The 25,385-nt window shown below is 41.4% G+C and overlaps 1 long non-coding RNA gene across 1 annotated transcript in view; it reads right to left on the bottom strand.

The window, feature by feature from the left end:
* Positions 1–341: 341 nt before the first annotated feature.
* Positions 342–25,385, bottom strand: part of LOC112660539 (uncharacterized) — a 270,043-nt gene continuing 244,999 nt past the window's right edge. Inside the window, exons 22-25 of the long non-coding RNA XR_007406630.1 lie at positions 24,703–24,920; positions 23,342–23,393; positions 11,380–11,519; positions 342–2,485 (exon numbers count right to left, since the gene is read on the bottom strand). This is a non-coding gene — a long non-coding RNA (uncharacterized LOC112660539). The remainder of the gene's footprint in view (positions 2,486–11,379; positions 11,520–23,341; positions 23,394–24,702; positions 24,921–25,385) is intronic.

The following is a 25,385-nucleotide window of genomic DNA, read 5'->3' as shown; positions in this document are numbered from 1 at the left end:
GAGGGAGAAGCAGGCTCCATGCAACGGGAGCCCGATGTGGGATTCGATCCCGGGTCTCCAGGATCGCGCCCTGGGCCAAAAGCAGGCGCCAAACCGCTGAGCCACCCAGGGATCCTCAATAAATAAAATCTTTAAGGATCCCTGGGTGGCGCAGCAGTTTGGCGCCTGCCTTTGGCCCAGGGCGCGATCCTGGAGTCCTGGGATGGAGTCCCACATGGGGCTCCTGGCATGGAGCCTGCTTCTCCCTCTGCCTGTGTCTCTGCCTCTCTCTCTCTCTCTCTATCATGAATGAATAAATTTTTAAAAATCTTTAAAAAAAGATTTTATTTATTCATGAGAGACAACAGGGAAAGAGGCAGAGACAGAGGCAGAGGAAGATGCAGGATCCCTATGGGGAGCCTGATGCGGGACTCAATCACGGGCCCCAGGATCATGCCCTGAGCCTTTGGCAGACCCTCAAACGCTGAGCCACCCAGGCATCCCCCAATCAACAAAATCTTAAAGACCAAGTTCTGGATTTGGTTTTCACTGTGCAGTTTAGATTTCTTGGACAACAATATCACCTTACTTATTCAGAATTCATTTCTAGTCATTCTGGTTTCAGACTTTGGGAATTTATATTGATCCTGTCTGTGTTCGTTGACATCATAGCTCAGAAGATGTGCTGCCATGTATACATCAGTCTGCCATCTAGCTGGTTAGAATGAAAGTTCCAGCTGCTCCCAGACTTACTGGGTGACCACCAACATCTTCATACCAAATGTAGAAGCGTTAGGAGGTGGCAAGTACACTTTCAGGTGAAGCTCAATACAAATCCTTCTCAGACTTGACCCCAGTTGAAATATTATAGATATTTTCAGGGTCCAATTTCTGAGAAGTCCTCCCTTTTCTGTACAACCTTTAGTAATGCCCAGGCATGGTTTTTCTGGGTTCTTCATTGCATTCCCTGGTTCCTTCTCTGGAGAACTGGCTCTTGCATTTTGTGTTGTCTTTCTGTTGGTTAGAATACTATCATGAATAGACAGTGTGATGGTTAATTTTATGTGTCAACTTGTCTAGGCTATGGTATCCACATGTTTGGTCAAACATCAGGATAGATGTTGTTGCGATGGGATTTTAAAGATGTGATTAACATTTAAATCAGTACACTTTGACAAAAGCAGTTTTCTCTTCATAATGTGGGTGGGCCTCATCTAACTGATAAAGGCTTTAACAGCAAAGACTGAGGTCCCCCAAGGAGGAAGGAAGTCTGCCTCCGGACTGCTGTATGGACCCTTTCCTGGGTTGTGAAATTTTGCACATTTCATTTTCCAGTAGCCCTGGCTAGCACCAACTCTACAGCAACATCGATGTTCTAACCTTTTCACATTGTTTCTGATTCTCTTTGGTCTTCAGCTCAAGTTGGGGAGGTCCCAGGAAGTCTCATGCCCGAGGCTGGTTATAAGAGGAATCTTGTTCCTTCTAAATATACCTCTAAATGCTCTAACCATGTCATTAATCCTAATTACTAGAACATGGTTATTTTTTCCTGGTAAATAAATAGATTGATAATCTGGTTTTCAATCTGTTGCTTGTGAATTTGGTTAGTGAGAAGTAGTCATCCAGGGCTAGGGCATTTCTGACTAAAGTAATGAAACTGGATTTTCAGGACCAACAAGGTTGAGGACCATGGTGAATTCAGTAAAGGTACTTAAGTTAGTTTTCCAGAGTGGCTATAACAAATCACCTCAAATTTGGTGCCTTAAAACAAGAAAAAATGTATTCTCTCTGAGTTCTCAAGGCCAAAAGTCCAAAATCTAGCACTTCTCTTCAGAAGCTTTAAAGAAGAGCCCTTCTTTGCTTCTTTCAGCTTCTGGTGATTGTTGGCGTTCCTTAGCTTCCTCAGCTTGTGGTCCCATTGGTGCAAACTTTGTCTCTGTCTTCAAACCACTTCTCCTCTGTGTATCTGTGTCAAATTTCTCTCTGTATTTCTCTTGTGTTGGCATTTACAGCCCACTCAGGTAATCCAAGGCAATCTCATCTCAAAGCAACACTCACAGGTTCTGAAGATTAGAATGTGGACAGACCATTGGGGAGCCATTCTTCAACTACCATGCACAAGACCCTTTTGCAACAGTCACCTCCTTCTTTGACTTCTCTTAACTGCAAGAGCACTTTCTAATAAAAGTTCAATCTGAAAAATGCAGGTGAAGTTTTTCAAAATGGATCAATATAACAGAAAATACATACTCCACAGAATGGGGTTGGAGAAACATCCTATCAAGTAAAAAGTTTCACATCCACATTCTAAGCAGATTTCTTTGCAGATTTAATGATATGAGGCAGAGACTGTAAGAAATTGACCTTGATAAAGCTTGCCGTGCAAAATGCATCCAAACAAGGTCCGAAAGCCAAGAGGGTCCATCATTTGACTTCTGGTGACCCTAATTATTCACAATGTAATAAAATCCAAATGAATAATTTCAGGTTCAAGATGACATCGATGCTGTAGGAAAACAGATGTTTGTAACACTATTAAATTGTTGGCTAGAAGTACACGAAAGAATTCAGAACTAGTTGTGATTTATTCATAATTGGCAAAAGAATTGACATTTATCAAGTGAAAAACACCAATTGCGTCAGTACCTATAATTATATTCAATGAAGGTCATGGCCCTGCCTTGAAACATCACTTGAAGATGTTTTGAATGTGAAAATCTAATTTCTATATCCCACTTTTGTTGACTGATGCCTATACTAGTAAATTCTCATATCCTTGGGTTGGGTGCATTAGCTCCCACTTCATTTTGGGGAGAAAGTTATTTTTTCTGTATACATGGTTTCCCTAGAAGATTGCTTTTGTGATGAGAGGGTACGGTTGGTCAAGACACTGAGGAGGCATCTGCCTTTTTTTTTTTCTGGTAGTAAGAGCAATAGCACTTTAGGAAGAATTACTAGTGAGAAAGTGCTCTGACTAAGCCTTCACAGATGTTTGCCTTTTTTGGCTGTTATTTTGGGTTCACATTATCAGCAGGAACCAGAAGTGTGATTCTCTTTTGACCCTCAATTTTAGCAGGAAATGTACACCGAAGAAGCATATGGGTGGGGGAAATAGGATATAAAATACCAATAGAAGCAATGTAATCAACAAGCTCAACAAAAGATCTTTCCTTATTTTAAAATATCCCTGAGTCTTTATTTTAATCCCACAGCAAAACTGCACTCTCAAACTTCTTGGTTTAGAGAAGACACAGAGGGTGGTCTGTGCTGCCCAGGCTTTCTCAGCACACATCAGAAAACACTATGCAGGAGAAAATATACTCTACGTTAGGCCAGGTGACTGGCCTACTAGTTAAAGGATGAGATGAACTATATTTCTCCTTTGATTGATGCAAATTAAGCTTTGTTATTAAACATGATGGTTATCTTTAAACATCCAACCCATGTTTTTCAATATTTCATTTTAATGTCATCTGAATTTGTATTTAAGATGACAATATTTTCTTATAGTGTAACTCATTTTTATAACTCTCAGAACATCAGAAATCTTTGAAATGATAAAAGCAAAGAAATTCTTCTTTGTTCTCTTATTTTTAATTTTTTTTTTTTTTATGCATCAAGCATCCTTTGGGCTTATTTTTTTCCTTGACTTTACCTGAAGGTAATATGCACACTCAAGTACTAAAGGGAGTTGTTGTAAATATGTCCACATTGGTAGTTTCTATCAAAAGAAAGAAACCTCTGAAAAAGATTACAGTATTCTAAATTTTCTTGCCACGAAGAAACATTGTATGTATTCCAAACTCATGTTAGTCACCTAGTACAAAAGCCTTATCAAGCTAAATATCTTGTGAATCTCTTATCTATATTTCCATCTGTATATCTATATCTACATAACATTTGGTGTATTGACAGGTTCTTATCTACTATATCAGCAATTCAAATTTGTGCTTATATTTAAGCAACCCAACATGCCAACTAAAGGGTTAGTGCCGTCATTTCAGTTTAATGTACGAGGTGGTGTTAGTGGTTTAGAATCGAGAGAGCAGAATTTCGGGATGTCAGCATGCTCAGATGATTAACTCCTCAGAAAAAGATTCTGGGTAGCTATCACACTAGGTTGAAATGATAAATTTATAAGATTGTAATCCACAATTATTGTCAAGAATCTTTCTAGCTCTTTCTCCAATATAAAAATATACCCAGGGATCAGGAGATTAAATAGTATAATAGAAAGAGAAAGAGTATGGTCTCCTCTGGAAAGGGAAACAAAAGCAAAATTAAACTACTGGGAGTACACCAAAAAAAAAAAAAGAAAAGAAAAAAAAAGCTTTTGTGCAGTAAGAGAAACCGTCAACAAAATAAGAAGGCAACCTACTGAATGGGAGAAGATATTTGAAAGTGATATATCCAATAAGGGGGTAATATTCAAAATACATAAAGAACTCACTACTCCCTCTCCCAATAAGCCAATTAAAAATGGGCAGAGGACCTGAATAGACAGTTTTCCAAAGAAGACATACAGATGGCGAACAGACACATGAAAAGATGCTCAACATCAATAGTAATCAGGAAAATGCAAATGAAACCTCAGTGAGATATCACTTTACACCTGTCACAAAACTAAAATAAAAAACACAAGAAAAGTAACATTTTGGCAAGGATGTAGGAAAAAGGAACTCTTATACACTGTTGGTGGGAATACAAATTGGCACAGCCCTGTAGCAAATAGTATGGAGGTTCCTCAAACAATTAAAAATAGAAATACCATATTGGACTTCTGGGTATTTAACCAAGAAAATTCCCCACAAAAACACTAATTCAAAAAGATAGATACACCCCTATGTTTTTATAGCAGCGTCATTTACAATAGACAAGATGTGAAAGTAGCACAAGTGTCCATCCGTAGATGAATGGATAAAGAAGATGTGGTATAGACACACACACACACACACACACACACAATGGAATATTACTCAGCCATAAAAAATAATGAAATCTTGCCATTTGGGACAAATGTGAGTGAAATAAGTCAGACAGAGAAAGACAAATACTATATTATTTCACTCATATGTGGAATTTAGGAAACAAAATTAATGAACAAAGAAAAAAATAAGAAACCAGACTTTTATTTATTTATTTATTTTTAAAGATTTTATTTATTTATTCATGAGAGACACACAGAGAGAGAGAGAGAGAGAGAGAGGCAGAGACACAGGCAGAGGGAGAAGAAGGCTCCTTGCAGGGAGCCCAACGTGGGACTCGATCCCGGGTCTCCAGGACCACACCCCAGGCTGAAGGCAGTGCGAAACCTCTGAGCCACATGGGCTGCCCAAAACCAGACTTTAAATACAGAGAACTGGCGGTTGCCAGATGGGGGGGATGGGTAAAACAGATAAAGGGGATGAGGAGCACACTTATCATGATGAGCACTGAGTAATGTGCAGAATTGTGGAATCATCATATTGTACACCTGAAACTAATATAGCCGGTATGTTAAGTATACTTGAATAAAAAAATAAAAGTAATGCATTACAGAAAGAAACAAAAGTGAGACGCAGAAAAGATATTGTGCAATAAAAAGAATTTAAAACACATCATGCGGGGCACTTGAGTGGCTCAGTTGGTTAAGTGCCTGCCTTCAGCTCAGGTCATGATCCCAAGGTCCTGAGATCGAGCCCCACATCGGGCTCCTTGCTTAGCTTGCTCCTCCCTCCCCCTCTGTATGCCATGTGCACGCTCACTCTCTCGCTCACTTGCTCTGTCAAATAAATAAAATATTAGAAAAAATAAAACACATCATGAGAGACACAAAAAAGAGAAATATGGAATATGATAAAGAGAGTTAGGATATTCTACAAAGAAGATAGAATATTGGGCAGCCCCGGTGGCCCCAGTGGTTTAATGCTGCCTTCAGCCCGGGGTGTGATCCTGGAGACCTGGGATCGAGTCCCGCATCAAGCTCCCTACATGAAGTCTGCCTCTCTCTCTGTGAGTCTGTCATGAATAAATAAAGAAAATCTTAAAAAAAAAAAAGAAGATATAATATGACAGTCTTTCAACATACACTCCTTAGAACAACTGGACTCCAAGACTCCTTTGTTTAATCAAACTTATCTCATTTTACGCAAAAAAATCCATTTCTTGTCATTATTCCAGCTTTTAAATGTTCAAGCTAGTCAGATATTTGTTTTTTATTATCTTAAAGAAAACAAAGAAGGAGAAAAAGAAGAAAGGAAAGAAAGAAAGAAAGAAAGAAAGAAAGAAAGAAAGAAAGAAAGAAAAAAAGAAAGAAAGAGAAAGAAGAAAGAAAGAAAGAAATATAGACTTCAGAGCCAGACTTGGATTTGCATTAGAGGTCTGTTCCTTTTTTCTTGTGTCTCAGTAAGTTGATGTTTGTGAGCCTCTATTTTGCCCATCTTTTTTTTAAATAAAGATTTTATTTATTTATTCATGAGAGACACAGAGAGAGAGGCAGAGACACAGGGAGAGGGAGAAGCAGGCTCCACCCAGGGAGCCCAAGGTGGGACTTGATCCCGGGTCTCCAGGATCATGCCCTGGGCCGAAGGCAGCACTAAACTGCTGAGCCACCCAGGGATCCCCTATTTTGCCCATCTTTAAATTAGACATAGTATCATCTTTTTAAAATTAACTAAGAAAATATCTATAAAAAGCTTATCAGTGTACCTGATACATCAAGTCCACTATGAATATTAATATTTTCCTATCTCTTGAAGACCTTAATTAAATTTAAAAAACTTTAGATATAGTCTAGTAAAGCAAATGTTCTTTCAGTACATCACTGTGGTCATTAAAATAAACATGGATTCCTAAAAAAATATGGTTGGGTCTACTAGCAATTAGGTAGGGATTTCTGAGTAAATTAATGTTCTCCTTTAAATATAGTATAATGTAAATACAATCAGTAGTGGTATAACAATGATAATAAACATTTCTTGGCCATGATGGCCCATACATTTTGTTATATGCACTATCATTCAATCCTTACAAACGATTTCATGAGGCAAATACTAGGATTATCCCCTTTTTAGGAATGTTCAGGAGCTTGTTCAGGGTGACACAACTATTAGCAGGGCTGGGAGTTAAACTCAGTTCTATAGGACTTTAGGTGGTGGCTGTGGAAATAGAAGAGGTTGGACTGAATAGGTACTAAGAGTGAAAATGCACTGGGCTTCCCAGGTGTTTGATGGAGTCTAACGGACAGAGAAGGGGTCAAAGCAAGTGGATCACTAGTTGTGCACTTCTAGGTAGAACAGTTGCAAATAATATATGAGTTAACTTAAGTCTTCCAAAAGAACTTACTGCAAGGCTCCAGGGGTGACCCATAGAACCCAAAGCCAGGAATGCAGCTGCTATAGGAACATAGGAAGCATTTCCTTTTCTTCTCTGAACATCTGTTTCATTTGGCTCCATGCAGATGGGCTTCCTTGGCTTCCAACTCACATGGAACAATTCATGGCTGGCCCATGGCTCCCAAATCTGGATATTTCAGGTCCAGCTACATAAAGGAACATTCTCTCTTTCTCTTCTAAGGGAAGCAAGCTGACCCAGTTGGAGTCAAGTGCCCTTCCCCCCTCCCCCTCTACGGGCCAAGAAACTGTTGAGGGCTGGAGAGTTATACAACACAAACTTGGCTTCCGGGAAATAATCCAGGGCTAGGGCTCAATCCCCCAGAAAAGGGGGTCTAGGCAGACACCCCTACGGTGCCCTTCACTAAGAGGAAGTGCCCAGGATTCTAGGCAATGGCGCTATCAAGGAAGCAGTGAACTAGAGCCTTTGCTCTGGAATATTTTTCTTACTTAGGGAAAAAAGTTTCTGAGTATTAAAGATGAGTTACGAATAGTTTCATATTTCAAAACTTTCTGCCTTGAACATGTCCTTTGGTACACCATCCAGTGGGTATTCTCGGGTATCCACAGTAACCACCCCTTCATGTCACCAAGGATGGAGAATATCCATCTTGCATTTCCCCTTCTTAAATCTACCTTGACTCAGGAAGGCTTTAAGTTTAAATAACAGAGTGCTGTGGCATAACGGGGTTCTCATGATATGCATTTTGGGAGAAAACACTGGATTTGGCAGCTGTAAAAACTTGCCATTTTACAGTTGTAAGCATTTTTCCTTACTAAGGGTTGAGACTTAAACTTACCTCTGGAATAGAGAGTTCCTTTATTTTTGGGAAAAACTATACTACAAAGCAAATTAAATTCCTTCCCATTGTTCTTGGGGAAAAAACTTAAAGCAGAGGAATCATTTAGGAAGAGATGCATCCGGGATCCCTGGGTGGCGCAGCGGTTTGGCGCCTGCCTTTGGCCCAGGGCGCGATCCTGGAGACCCGGGATCGAATCCCACGTCGGGCTCCCGGTGCATGGAGCCTGCTTCTCCCTCTGCCTGTGTCTCTGCCTCTCTCTCTCTCTCTCTGTGACTATCATAAATAAATAAAATTAAAAAAAAAAAAAAAAGGAAGAGATGCATCCGACACAGCAGTTCTGTGTAGTATATCAATTAGGAAACGTATATCTCCACCACTGATATTTCCCTTAGAAATGGGGCTTAGGCCTCCACTTTGACCTCTTCGGGCCTCCCACTCTCCAGGGGGTGAGAGGTCCCAGGGCCAAGGGGATATGCCTAGTTGGAGCCTGTTTTCCCACTCCCTGACCACAACGTGGGCACCAAGGACCCCTTAGTTCCTTGCTCAAACATCCACATTCTTTTGCAAGCCTCTTCACTGTGATTTCTTGAGAATGCTCTGAGGCCCAGAGGTGTACAGTCAGAACTTAAAGGAGTAACCACTTGTGAGGCCCCTGTGGTAAGGAATGGAGCTGAGTGGAAGGAGAACATGGATGGTCCTGGGGCTTCCATTTGTACTCTTGCTCTGGGCACCACAAATGTTAGGGGTGGGGCTGCCCTCAGAGCAGGAGTTCCCAAACCATATACAAAAGCATTATTAGAAGGGCTTGTTTAAAATACACATTCCCTGGGCCTTGTCACCAGATGTTCTCTTACAATAAGGTCTGGCATCAGGTCCAAAAATCAGTATTTTTAACAAGCCTCCCAGGAATTCACATGACAGAAAACACTTCTTTAGAAAATTTTATTTTCTTCAATTTCAATTTCAATTTAGGAGCTCTGTGTTCATTTATTTATTTACTTTTGTTCTTGTAGAGATAGTGTGGACATAGAGACATAGACAGAGGTCAAAGCAGGCTCCCTGTGGGGAGCCCAATAGGGGACTTGATCCCAGGACCACACCCTGAGCTGAAGGCAGATGCTCAACCACTGAGCCACGCACGTGCCCCCTTTGTATGTTTTCTCGTCAAAGCATTACTCCTCAGGATGCTAGTAGTAGAACCTTCCAAAATCACAGGAAATATACTGAGGGCTGACGTGTCCACTTCTCATTGGGGGAGAGATCTAGGGCAGCCTGAGCTGGCACAGCTTGGTGAGGGCAGCACGGATGCTGTGGTGTGAAGACATGAGTATGTGGATTGTGGGAAATGTGACAATGGGGGATAGTGATGGTTCTGATCTCTTTTGGAGGCTCTGGAGTAAGAACAGTGCCCTCTTGAAGAGAATGGATCACCCAGGGAAGACAGTCCCAGGTCAAAAAATGAGAGCTTGGGAGGTGAGAATTGGGTTGGGGCAGAAGAAAATCTCTGTTCTATCTTTTGAACTTGACATTTTGCCCAGGAATCCAAGATGGGGAAATATTTGGATCAACCCTGGATGTAGAGGTTAGCTGGCCCCCACACAGGAAATAGGTGACATACTCTTTGGGTTGTTTCCCCAAAGGCTCTCATTGCTACTTCAAATGACAGGTGGAAGAATTTACTAGGTTGTTTGTCCCTCTCATTTTACCTAAACTTAGGGTGTTAGGTAAGGAGGAAATTGGTGTCCTCTTCTTGTGGGGCCAGAGCGGTGGTAGAGAGGACTCCTCAGTGCCCAGAGGAGTGTGCAGTCTCAATGGGCTACTTTCACTGAGGTAGCAGCATGGGAGATGACAAAGAGGTCAGATACAAGGATGCAATCCTGAGCACATTTAAGACAGTATTTGGGAAATTCAGAGGGAGCTGGGGAGCTCTTTCTCTGGGAAGAGCTAATTTCTAGATATTAAGCTTGAGGGTCTTATACTCTTGTAAATTGGTCTTACCTTATTTGGTAACCACCAACTGGGGCCAGGGACTTCTGGGTCACATTCATGGCCTTTCTGAATGTTTCTTGGCATTTTTATGCTCTGACCACATTACGATGGGGGAAAATACACCGGTTCCATGTGAAACTCTGAAAAGGAACTTCCTGGAGGCAGAGCCTAATGCTACAGTAAGACTTCTATCATGAAGAAGACGTGTTCCAATGACACATGTTGCTGTTGGAAACAGTAGGGTGAGAAACTCATTCCCAGAGGTACAGATGCTATAGAAAGCACAGGAGGGTTTTTAGGGTTGTTTATAACCGTGAAATGGTGATTGATGAGAAAGATAAAAAGGCAAGGGCGGGGGTGGAAGTTGAAGTCTGGGTAACATGTTCAAAATTTCACTAAAGGGAACAGTCTGCAGTTATTTAATAGGGGATTAAAACCTGAAGGTCTGAAAAGCTACCAATATTTTAAAGGATGGGGGATTTGGGGAAAGTCATAAGATCACAAGGAATTGAAACTTATGTGATTATTTATACTGGATGGACAGACTTAGAAAGCCCAGTGAAGGTAAAATCTGGCCATAACTGAGGCTCACCCCAGCATTCAGTGGCTTAGTCCTGGAAGAGGCTCTACACCCCTATGACAAGTAGTCTTGAAGAGGTAACACTGTTCTCTTTGCTTGGGTAAAAACTTATTTGGGTAAAAACATTTATTTTTAAACCCAGAAAGATAAAACAATAATGAAATGATAAACCAAAAACCTGTACTTTAATACTGAAAGTTAAGAACAAGTTTAGTAAGTAGGCTTGCATTCAAGTCACTTTTGCATATTGTTTGTATTTTACGCTTAAGAGGATGTGAAGTTCCAAATTTAAAGACCTGGTGGTTCATCAGATGTATAAAATTGCTCAGAAAGAAGATTTTCTTTTATACTGACTTGTCAGGTGATTTGAGTATTTGTCAGGGTAATTTAGGATGTCTGAGAGAATCTGATTAATGAAATGTATAAAGAGCTAAATATTTACAAGAGTGTGAGCTGTCAAATGTAAGAGATCTTTGAGCATTAAGCAAAGAAGTAAAAGTGATTGTTCCTAGATGATACAGAAATGTATCAAAAAATAGATTTTAAAGTTAGATTTTAATGAACTGACTTGAAAATATAATGTAAATGAATTGAAAAAATATAATTGTAAATATACTTTTCTGTACACAAATGCTCCCCTGAGATAATAAAAGCTTACGTGGATGTTGGGTAGTGTAAATCTTGGCTCCACTCCTCCTTTGCATGTGATTTTGAGCCAGTCATTCAAGCTTTCTGCTCCTCTTTCCTCATTGTAATTTAGAGTTGCTATTCATATTCTCCCACGGGGTTGAGTGAGACCTAATGAGAAGATACAAGTAAAGCCCTTGGTGGTTGGCATATACAAGGTGCTCAGTAATTGAATATTATTCTGACTGTTAATCTTAAAATTAAAATTCTCAGCATAAAACACATAAATATAGCCACATATTGCTGCTGGGGCCCTGAAGGAGTTCTGGTTAAGGTCCTGGGAGGCTCACATAGGGCTCCGGTTTCCAGCACTGGAGGCTTCATTCTTCTCCTCAGCAATTACCTGGCTTTTGGAAATCAACTATTACAAAACTTTTTTTTTCCCACTTGAATAGTTTAAAATCACCCGTACTAAAAGAACCAACTTCATAAGAAAGTCACAGAGATATGGCTCTACGTGAGCACTGATACATGGTGCTGATGGGGTTACCATAAGCAAGCCTGTAAAACATCAGAATAAAAAAATACTTGACTTCACAGGCAAAGATAAGGATTGTTGTAATGTTCAGCTGTGTTCACACGATGGCAATAATTTGGTTAAAATGCGTGATATTATACAGACAGGTATGGGAAGTATGCTTGTGTCAAAGCCGATTGTTTTAATAAGAGATGTGGGCAAGCTGTGTTCCTCCTCATTCTCTCCTATACAAAAAGGATGGAGATTGAGCAGAAGGGAGCTTGAGTAGGAAAAAGACACAGGCTACATTCTACCCCCCATCAAAAATGCTTGCACTACCCGATATTGGAACTATATGGGAGAGGAAGATCGGCCACTCTCAGATATTAAAGCACAAGTTCAGCTTCCACTACTTGTAATGGTGAATTCTGCATCGCAACTCGAGGGGAAAATGTATTAAGCTTGAAGAAGGTGAGAATACAGTTAGCATAAATCTGTGCTTAAAACATCTGTGGAATGTAGGAATCACTAACTCCTGTCGATTGCTGCTTATTTTAAATTAGCAGTCCATCTGTTACTACAAACTCATACTGCCTCTCAATGAGACCCAATCTCCAATGAGGAGATTTTGCTTCTCCTGAAGACTCCAGGAAGAGATTTTTATCACTTCCCTTGGTAGGGCTTCCATAGCTGTCAGCCCACACAACCAGGAAATCTTTCCCGGCGTGTCGCTAAGGAAATTCCCCTAAGATTAATGAGTAACCAAAGCTTGCTTCTGAGTAGGAGGGAGAGATAATTGAATACAAATCTGCTGGACCAAAGAGTAATGGGGCCTCAGTTCATTAGCTGATGTCTGAGCTTCTGTAGGTGATGAGGCAACTTCTACAGGTGAATCACTGACTAGGAGCGAGGTGATTGGTTCCTTGCCCACCCCCTTGTTTAGAGAGAGTCTAGTAGAACTGCGCCAGAGAGTGCCAGTAGAAAAAACAACAGAACCTCAGTTTGCTTCAGAAGCCCTTAGAAATTTGGAGAGAGCCATGTATGTAATATTTACCATTAAAAAAAATTCACTGTACAATAAGAGATCTTAGGGGATACACACACACACACACACACACACACACTTATTTATTCAATTTTCAATGAATACTTTAAAATTATAACCTGTGGTTCAAAATAAGATGGCTTATTAAAAAAGTCAGGTTGTTGAGTCAGTGTTGGAGGGTAGACAGGACTGTTGTAGAAATGGCTGAGGTGATCTAGTGACATTATACATCATGGCCATTAAGGCAAGAAAAATAAGAAAACATTCCAGTGTATTTCTAAATGGAAGCTACTCAAGAAAAAAAAAAAAGGTTAGATACGAATAGAGATTGAAAATCAAGTTAAATTCAGATTAGATGACTCCTGATAACAGGGTTAATGGCAAAGAAGCTATTTAAATATTGAAGAGAAGGTCCAGGAGAATTACTGAAGTTTCTAAGCTGGGGCTCAGGGAACGTTGAAATGAGCAAGATCAGAAAAATTGAGGGGCAGACAAATGTTCTAGTGAAGAAACCTAGAACAAAGCCAAGAGATTGGGGATTTGAACAGCATTAGTCAAAGCAGGGTTTGGGGATGGGGTGAGGAAAGAAGATAGACAGGATCCAAGTATCCCTAGGAGAGCCCTACTTCAAGCTCCAAATTCAGGTTTTTGTACTAGAGGCAGTGAAGACAGCAGCCGGAAGCTCCAAGTGGCAGCAAATCAGCACAGATCGAGACAAGCAGGAGAGGGCTGCCCCTGGTCTTAAAGCACTTTGATGTCCATCAGTAGAAGCCACCCATTCTTCCAGGAGCTGGGGCTCAGCATCAGGTTTCAAGTGTTGGTGAGTGGATCCTAGGCTGGTCATCAGCCCACATCAATGGAGTTCATGTGTTGGACAAGTACACAAATGAACGGTGTCTCTGCAAGAATGGTTGCACCAACGCATTATGTGTTCTCATCCCGGGACCCCACTCGATAACCGGTGACTCAGAGTTTCTGGGGGAAGGTCCTGGAATCTGTATTTGTTCCTTCATTTTTTAAAGAAATTACATTTATAAAAATTATATGTAAATTATATTTTATATGTATTTAAAATATTTTAATATATATCATTTTTGTATATGATAAATATACATAATATATAATCTATATATATCAATATACACTTTTTAGAGGCCAAAGTAGTACCTGTCGCCTATAGAAATAAAAATCAGGGGCACCTGGGTGGCTCATTCAGTTAAGTATCTGACTCTTGATATTGGTTCAGGTCATGATCCCAGGATAATGAGACCGAGACCTGTGTCCAGCTCCTATCAGCTCTGCCCAGCTCCACACCCAGTGGAGATTTCTTTCTCCTTCTCCCTCTGCTGCTCCCCACTGCTTGTGCTCTATATCTCTAAAAAAAAAAAAAAAAAAAAAAAAAAATCACACACAAAGGGCACCTGGGTGGCTCAGTCAGTTAAGCATCCCACTCTTGGTTTTGCGCTCAGGTCATGATCCTGGGGTTGTGAGATAGAGCTCTGTGCTCAGCAGGGAGTCTGCTTGAGGATTCTCTCCCTCTGTCTCTCCCCATATTTGCATGTGCGTTCTCTCTCTCATTCAGATAAATAAATCTTCAAAAAAAATCTTTAAAAAATACTCTAATTAAAAAAAAATCATAAGAGTATACATGAAGAAAGAAGTAAAAGCCACCCTTCCTCTTTCAACCTCACCCCTGACTCCCCAGGATTAAGCACCCCTTATAGATTCTCTTGGTAGACATAAACATGTATCTATATTATCTCTATTCATGTCTTGTATGGGACAAAAAATTATGAAGCAATTGTCACCAAGTTCCCTATACATTCCCCACTCGCCCTATCCATGAAAAAGTCTTTGCCTACTTGGAACTCAAGCACTTGGTTGTGCAGGTGAAGAAAATGAGTTAGAAGAGATGGAACCTGAGGGAGCCTGGCAGGAAACAGATGGCATACTCAAGCCGGGTCACTGAGAAAAGCTTAATTAAGCGACTGTTTACAAAGGGGTGAACAGGGTTTCAAGAAGTGAACAAGAGATGAGGAAGTCCCCAGGGTTAATGACAACTGGGAGCTGTTACCTCCTCTAGGCCTCACGGGGCCAGGAGTAAGGGCTGCCACAACCCATGCTGACAGCTCAGCCAGGCGGGAGCCAAGGGGAAGAATAACCCGGCCTCACTCTCCCTTCCTCCTACTGCCTGCCAAGGCTCCCCACTGACCCAGTGGGAAACCAGAAGGAAAGGGGCTTGGTACTACCATCCACTCAGGCCAGCCTTCCAGGACACAGAGCAGGAGAGCAGAGGGGTTTGGGGGGGCAACTGGAGGAGAGCCAGCGCATGTTTCTGAAAATATACATCTTAGGAGGCAGGAGGAGGAACGGAAAACATGCCAGGGCACTGTATACAAAGAACAAAAGCAGTGGGGGTCGTCAGAGAGAGGACAGCCTGGAGCCCTGTCACTGCACTGCTGGTCGGTATGTTGTGTGCATGCGCCTGTGTGGCATCCACGACTTCAAACCTAATGGACTCTTCTCACACTCTTGTGAATGGGCTCTCCTCACACTTTTGTCTTACCAGTGAATAAATATTTGAAAGCCACCGCAGTTATTATTTCTTCGAGAGGGCACAACACAAGGGAATGAAGACGGCACTGCTTAGCAAGAGGAGGCCAAACCCTGGGCATACACCGAGCACCTTCCCTACAGGATCCTCATTGTCCTTCAAAACAACTCAGTGAAATAGGGCCTCTCAACATTCTCATTTTACCAGAAAGGACACTGGGGCTGAGAGAATTTAAATAACTTGAAGTCACAAGGTCTGAACTCCAGGTCTGTGTGACTCCCTACCCACCCGTGGAACCCTGATGCCGGGCACAGGACCTATCCGCCACTTTCCAGGCTTTCCTTGGTCATTCTTGTTCACAGTTCCAGGGGCAGGGGCTGGAACTTCCCTAGTTAGTTATGCAAACAGCAAATCTGGTTACACAATAAAGGAAAGAAGGGCAATTCTGGCACTAATTTTAGGGCAAACCACAGATGTCTTTGATGTTTTCATTGTACATGAGAACAGAGCCAGTGATCCGACAGCTGCTGGCAGCCCTGATCAAATATGCAGAATATTAAGGCGGCTTTATCTCAGCCCCTAATTACAGCTGGCACAGAGGAAATTTATTTTGCAAAGGAGGAGATGTCAAATGGTATAAATGCGATACAGAAGCAAATATGATTGCTTCACTCTACTTTCTCAGGGCCGTCCAATTACAAAGCATCTTCTACACAGCATTTAATAAATGATGTTCCTCTCAACCTAAGTAATCCAAACTTTGTTTGAGATATTATTGGACCAGCTCAATTGCTTTTTTTGTCTTAAGCTTCAATTTATTTTCTTCTTTTCCTTCAGACATAAACTATGTCCAGCCCTCAATTCCCAAAGCAAATATAATTCTTTTCTAGTCCAGGTGTTTACACCCACATAACCAATGATGTAGGAGCATAATTTAATGTTTATCATCAAAAAGGGTTTCATGTTTGTAATGACAGAGAAATGGCTTTATAACGCAAGTATGGAGCAGAGAGCAAATAGCTGGCTACTTCAACTACCCGTAATCATCACTGGATGGGGGTCTGCTGAACACATTTGGCCAAAGATGCTGTAAGCCCTGTGAGGTTCACACAAATGTGCGCTGCCCAGATCCCCCTGTCGCCCACTATGGGAAGGGACAGCTGTTCCCTCCTTCAGGGTCTGCTGCAGCTCTAGAGACCACCTCCTGATTCCATGGTTTCCAGGGGCGGTGCACACCCAGTGAGTGAGTGAGTGAGGCGGGTACAAAGGCGCAGCCACGTTAGCCTGCTCTGGCCCTTCCTCTGCTCCACCTCCTTCCTCTCCTTCCTCAGTGTTGGATCTCTCTCATAAACATCTCACACCCAGCTCTGTCTCAACATTCATCAGAATCTGCTTCCAGAGAACCCAAATGGTGGCATCATGGAAAGTCAAACACTTGAAAGCAGTTCTACTTTTTGAGGGGAGTGATCTTTTTCTCCATTTTTTAAAAAATTTATTTATGATAGTAACAGAGGGAGAGAGAGAGAGAGGCAGAGACACAGGCAGAGAGAGAAGCAGGCTCCATGCACCGAGAGCCCGACGTGGGATTCGATCCTGCGTCTCCAGGATCGCGCCCTGGGCCAAAGGCAGGCGCCAAACCGCTGCGCCACCCAGGGATCCCTTTTTCTCCATTTTTTGAGAGTAGACTATACATGGAGTTGAAGTCCAGTGATGACTTCCGGTATTAAACTGCCACAGTAAAGTTCATCAATTAACTATATGCCAGAAACTTCATTTTTTTCTCTGTACACTGAAATGCATTGCTAAAGCATTAAGCACTTTTCCCGTTTGTAAAAATCTTTCTTGACTTCGATGTATCTGACACTCTAAAAGTCCCTCTTTCCTTGAGCCCCTTTTCCCGTTCCATTTCAAAGAAAAAAACACACTTTTTCTTTCTACTTTTTTTGCTATTCCTTTATAATCTGTGCTTATTTACCCTTATGGTAGTGGAATCAAGATTCGATCCTTGGCCTTCGTTCTTTCTTGACTTTTCCCAGGTGACATCATCACATACTTCCATATCTGCTCACATGCTGGCCAAGTCCAGTTTTTGAGCTTACAGTGCAGACCTTGCTCTGAGCTCCGGAGCCATAGTTTCTCAAACAGGAATACCTCAGATGAAATGTTTTATCTCTATGTCTTTGCCCCGACAACACCCCAAAATGAAAATAACCAACAACAGCAGTCTGTTTATCCTCCATTAGTCCTGTATTCACAAATTGTACCACTGCTCACCCCATAATCTTAGCCTGAAATTGGAGAGACAACCTAGATTTCTTCCTCTAATTCTCCACATCCAAGCAAACTCTAAGACCTTAGATTCTTGCTTCTAAACAGCTTGATTAATCTCACCTCTTCCTTTCTACTGTCTCTTATCCCTTCTTCCATGGGTGGCTTAAAGTCTCCAGTATCATCCTATAACCCTTCTCCTTAAACTCATCTCTTTTTATTTTTTCCCTCTACCATCTGATCATGCTATGTCACTGTTCAAAATCATTCATGGCTCATAGGTTAGCACGCAAGGCCCTTAATGAATGGACCTTGTCTATCTAGTCTCGCTGTCAGTCATTCTTCAGGGTCTATCCTGAGGCCGGGGCATAAAGGCATCAGACAGAACCATGTGCCTGAGCAAGACGTGCTTCTCTCTGCATGAATATCCTTTCTGTTCCCCCTTCATCCTCTCTTCAATGAGCTCTTCATCATCCTTTAACACTCAACTCCTGCTGACACCATCTTTGCAAAGTTCTTCCCAGAATCCCCTCCTCTGGCATCTGAGCACATACTTATCAGGGCATTTATTGTACCATGAAGGACCCGGTCCTCTCCAATGGGTCCACAAAACTCCTGGGAAGAGGGGTTCCACCTTCCATGAGTTTCTATCAGGATGGGGCATAGTGCCTGTTGCAAAGGAGGTCTCACAACATGGTTTGTGCGATGAATAGAAATGGACTTGTACAAAAATGTAATTACTTACCCATTATAAATCATCATAATGGTAGATTTCTAAAATGCACATGCGCATATTGACATTGTGCCATGTGCATCCTTGGCACATTTTAGAAAAGGTTTTTTATCAATGTTAGACACTGAACACACGCGCACACACACAGATTGGCAATATTTACACTAGTTTTTCTTTAAAAATCATAACAAAACTATTTATATAATCTTATAATATATAGTATTTATTATGTATACACATTATACATAAAATTATTTCCATACAATATACATTTATAAAATAATTTTATATAATATTTATTTGAATTTTAATACACATTTCTGTAGCTCTAGAGCATGCCATCAAAATATTTGTATGTAAATTACAGATAATTTTATATATAGTATAAAATTATGCTAATATAATTTTAAAAGGAAAAGCCAGTGTCAGTGTTGCTAATGAAGACTTCTGAGTAGGTGTAGTGTTTTTCATGGAATAGCTGATACACAATCTCTGCCTCTTCACACTGACTGTCAACATATGGGTAAGTAACAATCTGCTGACTTTGAAAAATTAGTTATAATCCATTTCACATAATGCATGCAAAGCACAGCAGGCAATGGCCCATAATTGAAGGATTAGTTTTGGGCCTTAGGGTGGTTTTTAAAATTCACAGGCTGACAGAATGTTACACCCCATATGGACCCAGAATATTCTCATCAGGGAGTTTCCAGTGCTCTCTTTCCTCCTACAGAATACTACGTGTACTGTGTACCAGGATCGAGAGAAGATCCATCACAGACCGTCCCTGGTGATATGGTGAGCAGGAGGCTCAAAGTGTCTTGGAAGACTCTGAATCGGGCCTGAAATGGATTAGATTGGAAAAGCCACTTGGGTCAGTTCTAGTTTTTCCGCAATCAAAGGCACACTGCAGCTTTTGCTTGTCTCATGCCTGTAGCTTGCATCCTGCTGAAATTGCTCTGGCGCCCTGCTCCTTTCAGATCTTAATGGCTTGCTGGCGTGGAATAAGAGGCTGCCCATGTGACCGGCATCTCCGACATCTCTTCCCTGACTTTGCTTCTCTCTTTTCTCCCACTAGTCTGCATTGATCTGTATCATTTCCCTTAAACTTCTGTGCTGCTTATCTCCAGTTCCCAGTGGGTCTTGGTGCCCTAAGATACTTTCTGAATCTTCCCCAACTCTCCCCTGGTCTAATCCTAACCAGCACAGGCTGGCTGGCAAGTAGGAAAAAAGCTACTCTTGATACCAATCTATACGGTACTCTCTGCACCCAGGTAGGGGTGCTGGTGTTTTTATGAACCATCTCATTTGCGTGATATGCCTGAACAAAGGGGTGATTTGGCAAGCCTGAAGTGACACACTGGGGCTCATGGCAACTTGCTTCTACTGGCAACATGAGGATTAGAAACACTTCCTTGCCAAGTGGTTTTGAATCAGCTACAAGTGGGGGAGCAGTGAGTCTGGATTTCCTCTGCTGAGGGTGACAAGGCTTTTGATATTTGTTAGGTGTCAAATCCTTTGTTTAGAGAGGCAAAATATACACACATACGTACACTGAAAAAAAAAAGACTTCTTGATTACTTATTAGGCTTTATGCTATTATTAGTAAGAATGCTTGAGCGTCCAAGTAAAGCTTATTAGTCACCTCTCAGATATCTTTGCAAAATGAAGCTAATCCATGGTTTTAAAAAATTAAAAATAGTTTATATCTGACAGTGATTTACAGCTGAATCAGGAATGCATTGGTGTTTCTTAAAAGGAAGAATTGACTAAAATTTAAATTAATCTGTTTTCCCTACAAACCCAGAATAGTAGAAAGGCACAGTAAGAGTTATGCTGGGTGTATGTGTGAGGGTGGAGGTGGGTCTAAACTGGGAATGAAATTTCTTGGAGAAAATCTACAAAACGGGCCAAGCACACATGAATTGCGTGACTTCATTTAGTTGGAGAAGGAGTACTGAGCATCATGCTGATCTCAGCTGTCTTCCCCTAGGAGAAATGATCTCTCTTTTCTTGGCACAGCTAGAGCACTAAAAAGTCTATTCCACCCTTTGGCATTTATCTTACGCTATCCTGAAATATTATCTCTTTTAGAAATGTTTTATCTTTTCATTATAACTGTTATCTGTTTATGTGTCTGACTTTCCTAGTATGCCCATCCATTCCAAGTAGCCTGAGGTAGCTCTGCTTGATGCCTGTTGCCGTGGTATAATTATTAGCAGCACCCCTTTCCCTTTCAAAAATGTCCTGGTTGGGATGATAACTTATAAAGTTACCCTTGTCTCCAGCTAAACCGAAAGCTCCTGCATCAGTCAAGTTCCTGGCAAAGAAACAATGCATTCAACTGGGATTTTGGAGAGATCTTAAGGAAGAGACTATTTACCAACGTGTGGGCAGGGCAGGAGAATCTACGAAGGATACCGAGGCCCCAGGACTGAAAAGGCCAAGGGAGAAAATGGTGTTATGGGAGCACAGTTGAGAGGTAGAGCCTTAGAAACGAGGTGACCCTAGAGAAGTCACAGTATTGGAAGGACTCAAACAATGCAGACTGGCCAAGCATGAGAAGCAATTCCCTACCTCCCTATCCTGCCACCATGAGTCTCCTGAGGGTGGAACCCAAAAGGAAGCCAGAAGGCAAAGAAGCCCTAGTGAGAAAGTTGGAAGGTGCTGGCTTCTCTAGGAACAAGAGCAGAGAGAGGCCAGTAAGTGGACGGAGGGTATCAGTGAGTTGGGGGGTTGGTGGGGGTGGCAAACAGAGAATATAGCTCCTTAAATGGCATCTCATTAAATAATGGTTGAATCTAACAATATAAAAAAAATGGTGATTGTCAGATTAATGGCATAGTCCCTAGATGTTTAAGAAGTTTGAAGGATAAAAGATCACAATAAGCTAGAAAAATTGAAGAATGGATTTATGGAAGATGAAAGGTTTTCAGTGGCAGTGAAATCAAAGCCAACTTGACGATGGCAAAAACAAGAGGCAGGGCTTCTTCGGGTAAATGGGGTGAATTAGAACAGAGGTGTCATTGCGAAACACATCATCCTTCAGGGAGAGAGCTGGTGACCCTACTGAGATTTTCAAAAATTCCAAAATTATCCCAGGCAATTACCTATGGAAGCGTCTAAAGGGAGTTAATTTGTAAGAGGCATAAAGTGCAAGTGGTCATTTACTCATTCCTTCAAGCAAACATTTACTGAGGGCTGAGTATGTGTCAGGCATTCCTATGGATCTACTGATGGTAGGACAGGGTCCCTTCTCTTGAGGAAAGGAAATGAAAAAAAGGAGCCAAAGAAGGAAGTCATGATTTTGACCCACAATCATAGAGAGGAGCAGATAATATGTGAGTACGTACAAGATTATCTAAATGAGACTCAGGACAAAGGAGGAGCTGGTTAAGGAAAACTTTCTACAGGCAGTAACAGAATCTGATTTCTGGAAGGTGAGCAAAAGTTTAACTATATATCCATTTACTTATGTCCATCCTGCTGCATGTCTAAAAAAAAAAAAAAAAAAAAAAGAAACATGGTGGTTAGCTTAAGAAACATGCAGAGCAAAGCCCAGAAATAAACCCACGCTTATAAGGTCAATTGATCTACAAAGAGAAGGCAAGAATATACAATGGAGAAAAAAAAGTCTCTTCAATAAATGGTGATGGGAAAACTGGGCAGCTACATGCCAAAGAATAAAAATGGACAACTTTGTTTTACACCATACACAAAAACAAACTCAAAATGAATTAAAGACCTAAATGTGTGACTTGAAACCATAAAACTCCTAGGATAAAACATGGCAGTAATCTCTCTGACATAGGCTGTAGCAACATTTTTCTAGATATGTCCCCTCAGGCAAGGGAAACAAAAGCAAAAATAAACTATTGGGATTACACCAAAATAAAAAGCTTTTGCACAGTAAGGAACCCATCAATAAAACACAAAGGTAGGCTACTGAATGGGTGAAGATATTTGTAAATGATCTATTGGATGAGAGGTTAATATCCAAAATACAAAAGAATTTTACACAACTCAATGGCACAAAACCCCTAAATAATCTGGTCAAAAATGGGCAGAAGACCTGAACTGACATTTCTCCAAAGAAGACATACAATGGTCAACAGACACATGGAAAGATGCTTGACATCACTAGTCATCAGGGAAATGCAAATCAAAACCACAAGGAGATATCACCTTAGATAGGTTGGACTGACTAGAATCAAAATGACAAGAAATAACAGGAGTCAGTGAGGATGTGGAGAAAAAGGAACCCTTGTGGGTTTTTGGTGGAAATGAAAATCAGTACAGCCACTGTGGAAAACAGTACACAGGTTCCTCAAAAAAATTTAAAAATAGAAATATCATATGACCCAGTAATTCCACTACTGGGTATTTGCCCAAGGAAAACAAAAACACTAATTCAAAAAGTTACTTGCACCTGTATGTTTATAGCAGCATTATTTATAATATACAAGTTATGGAAGTGGCCCAAGTGTTCATCGATAGAAGAATAGATAAAGAAAATGTGTATAGAACAATAGAGTATTACTGAGCCATTAAAAAATGAGATCTTGTCATTTGGGACAACATGGATGGACCTGGAGGATACTATGCTATGTGAAATAAGTCAGAAAAAGACAAATGAACGCCATATGATTTCATTCATCTGGGGAATCTAAAAAACAGAACAACAAAGAAATAGTCCAAAAAACAGACTCCTAAATATAGAGAACAAACTGGTGGTTTCCAGAGGGGAGGTGGATGGGAGGGATAGGTGACATAGGTAAAGGGGATTAAGAGATAAGAGCTAAGTCACTGAGATGAAAAGTATAGCATGGGGAACAGAGTGAGTAGTAAATTGTCGTAATGTGAGGATGTCACTTACTGTGATGAGCGCTGAATTAGCCATAGAAGTGCTGACTCACTATGTTGTACACCTGAAACCAATATAACATTGTATGTTAATTTCACTTCAATTAAAAAAAATTGGAATAAAAAATAAAGCAACTTCTTTTATCTTAAGATTGTCTAACATGAACTTAAACAAAACAATATAATTAATATTCATTTACTGAAAGCTTTTCTCCAGCAAACTAAACCCAGTTTTTACCTTTTCCATTCAATATTGTAGTTGAGAGATCATATGGGAAATAAAACAACAAGGGCAGCCAGGGTGGCCCAGTGGTTTAGCACCGCCTTCAGCCCAGGGTGTGATCCTGGAGACCCGGGATCGAGTCCCATGTCGGGCTCCCTGCATGGAGCCTGCTTCTCCCTCTCCCTGTGTCTCTGCCTTTCTCTGTCTCATGAATAAGTAAATAAAATCTTAAAAAAAAAAAAAAAGGAAATAAAACAACAAGAAGGAAAGGACAGTACAAAGATCAACTTCGAAGCAATAAAACTGTCATTATATGTGGGGGACATTATTATATACATAGAAAATCCATCATAAGCCAAAAGCAATTATAATTAATAAGTACATTAAGGCACAGTTGCTAGGTAGAAAATTAATATATAAAATCAGCTGGAGACTCTGTATGAGCAAGGAACAAATAGGAAAAAAATTAAACGACAAATGCCAGACTAGGAAACAAGTATTCACAGTGAAAATAACCAACAAAGGATTAGCTTATAGAATTTTTAGAAAATTCTAAATTTCATTCATCCTGAATGAAATCTGGCTTACCCACTCTATCACCACCCTGGGAACCCGGGGCTCAGCCACTGGGCCTCCCTCACCAGGGCCAGGCCGGTGGGGCCTGGTGGCGGCTTGGCTGCAGGCCCACTGGCTGGGGCCCACCGTTGGCTGCTGAGCGCTATGCCCGGGCTGGTGCAGGCCCAGCCGCAGCCGCACTGTGCAGCTGGAGCTTGGCACCTTGCTGGCCAAGGCCCCCGTGTTGGGGGGCCAGCCCAGGGGCCACGTGGCTCTGGTAATAGAAGTTAAGGAAAAAAATCTTCAGATCAATATAAGTAAAAAAAACCTGGGGCAGCCCGGGTGGCTCAGTGGTTTAGCACCGCATTCGGCCCAGGAGATCCTGGAGACTCAGGATAGAGTCCCATGTTGCGCTCCCTGCATGGAGCCTGCTTCTCCCTCTGCCTGTGTCTCTGCCTCTCTTTCTCTCTGTGTCTCATGAATAAATAAATAAAATCTTAAAACACACACATACATACACCTGGACCCAACAGAAAGGTGAGCAGAGAATACCAAAAAAGGGGAGGTTGATCAACATTCCCTACAAAGTAACTCACCTTCAGCAAGCTCAGGTGACAGGATCTCTGCAGGGTGGCAGAAGGGAAGGATTCCAGGAGGTCGGTCAAATCACATGAGGGCTGGACCACCGTCCCTGACATGGAGGCAGATCTGCGGACCAGGATTGCTGGGCGGCTCTGGAGGTCTCATCTCAGCCCCTGCCCTCACACCCAACCGGGTACAGCCCCACGAGAATGACAGCATGCCAGGGAGGACCCTGGGTGCACAGAAAAACAAAAGAAAAAAGAAACATACAAAGCAGAATATAAAGAAAATTAGCTAAAATATGGAGTGAACTTATTTTTTACATCGATGGTCCTACTTGATCTCAGGAGTGCCTTACAAGGGTGTATTTAATCCTCATTCATTGATGAGGAAGCTGAGCCTTAGTGGCTAAAACACCTTGCCCAAAGCATGCAGTCTTGCAAGGCAGGGGCAACAGAACAGAACCAGGCTGGATGGACTCCAGGGCCTGTGATTTCTGGCATAAGAGATGTGCTTGTGGCCCACAGGTGCTTCCCAGGGTAGGTAAGGAGGGCTGTGCATTTTGAAGGACTAAAGAGTGACCTGCTAAAGGGAACTGGGAAAGGTGGTTCAAATGAGAACGCACATATATTCTAAGGAAGGGGGCTAGGAGAGGGCTTAGCATGTTGGAAGGATAGTAATTAGCTCGTTATGAGAG

The sequence above is a fragment of the Canis lupus genome, chromosome 2 (assembly GCF_003254725.2).
Source record: "Canis lupus dingo isolate Sandy chromosome 2, ASM325472v2, whole genome shotgun sequence".
NCBI lineage: Eukaryota > Metazoa > Chordata > Mammalia > Carnivora > Canidae > Canis > Canis lupus.
The sequence above is the reverse complement of the archived record's forward strand: the minus strand, read 5'-3'. Positions and strand labels throughout refer to the sequence as shown.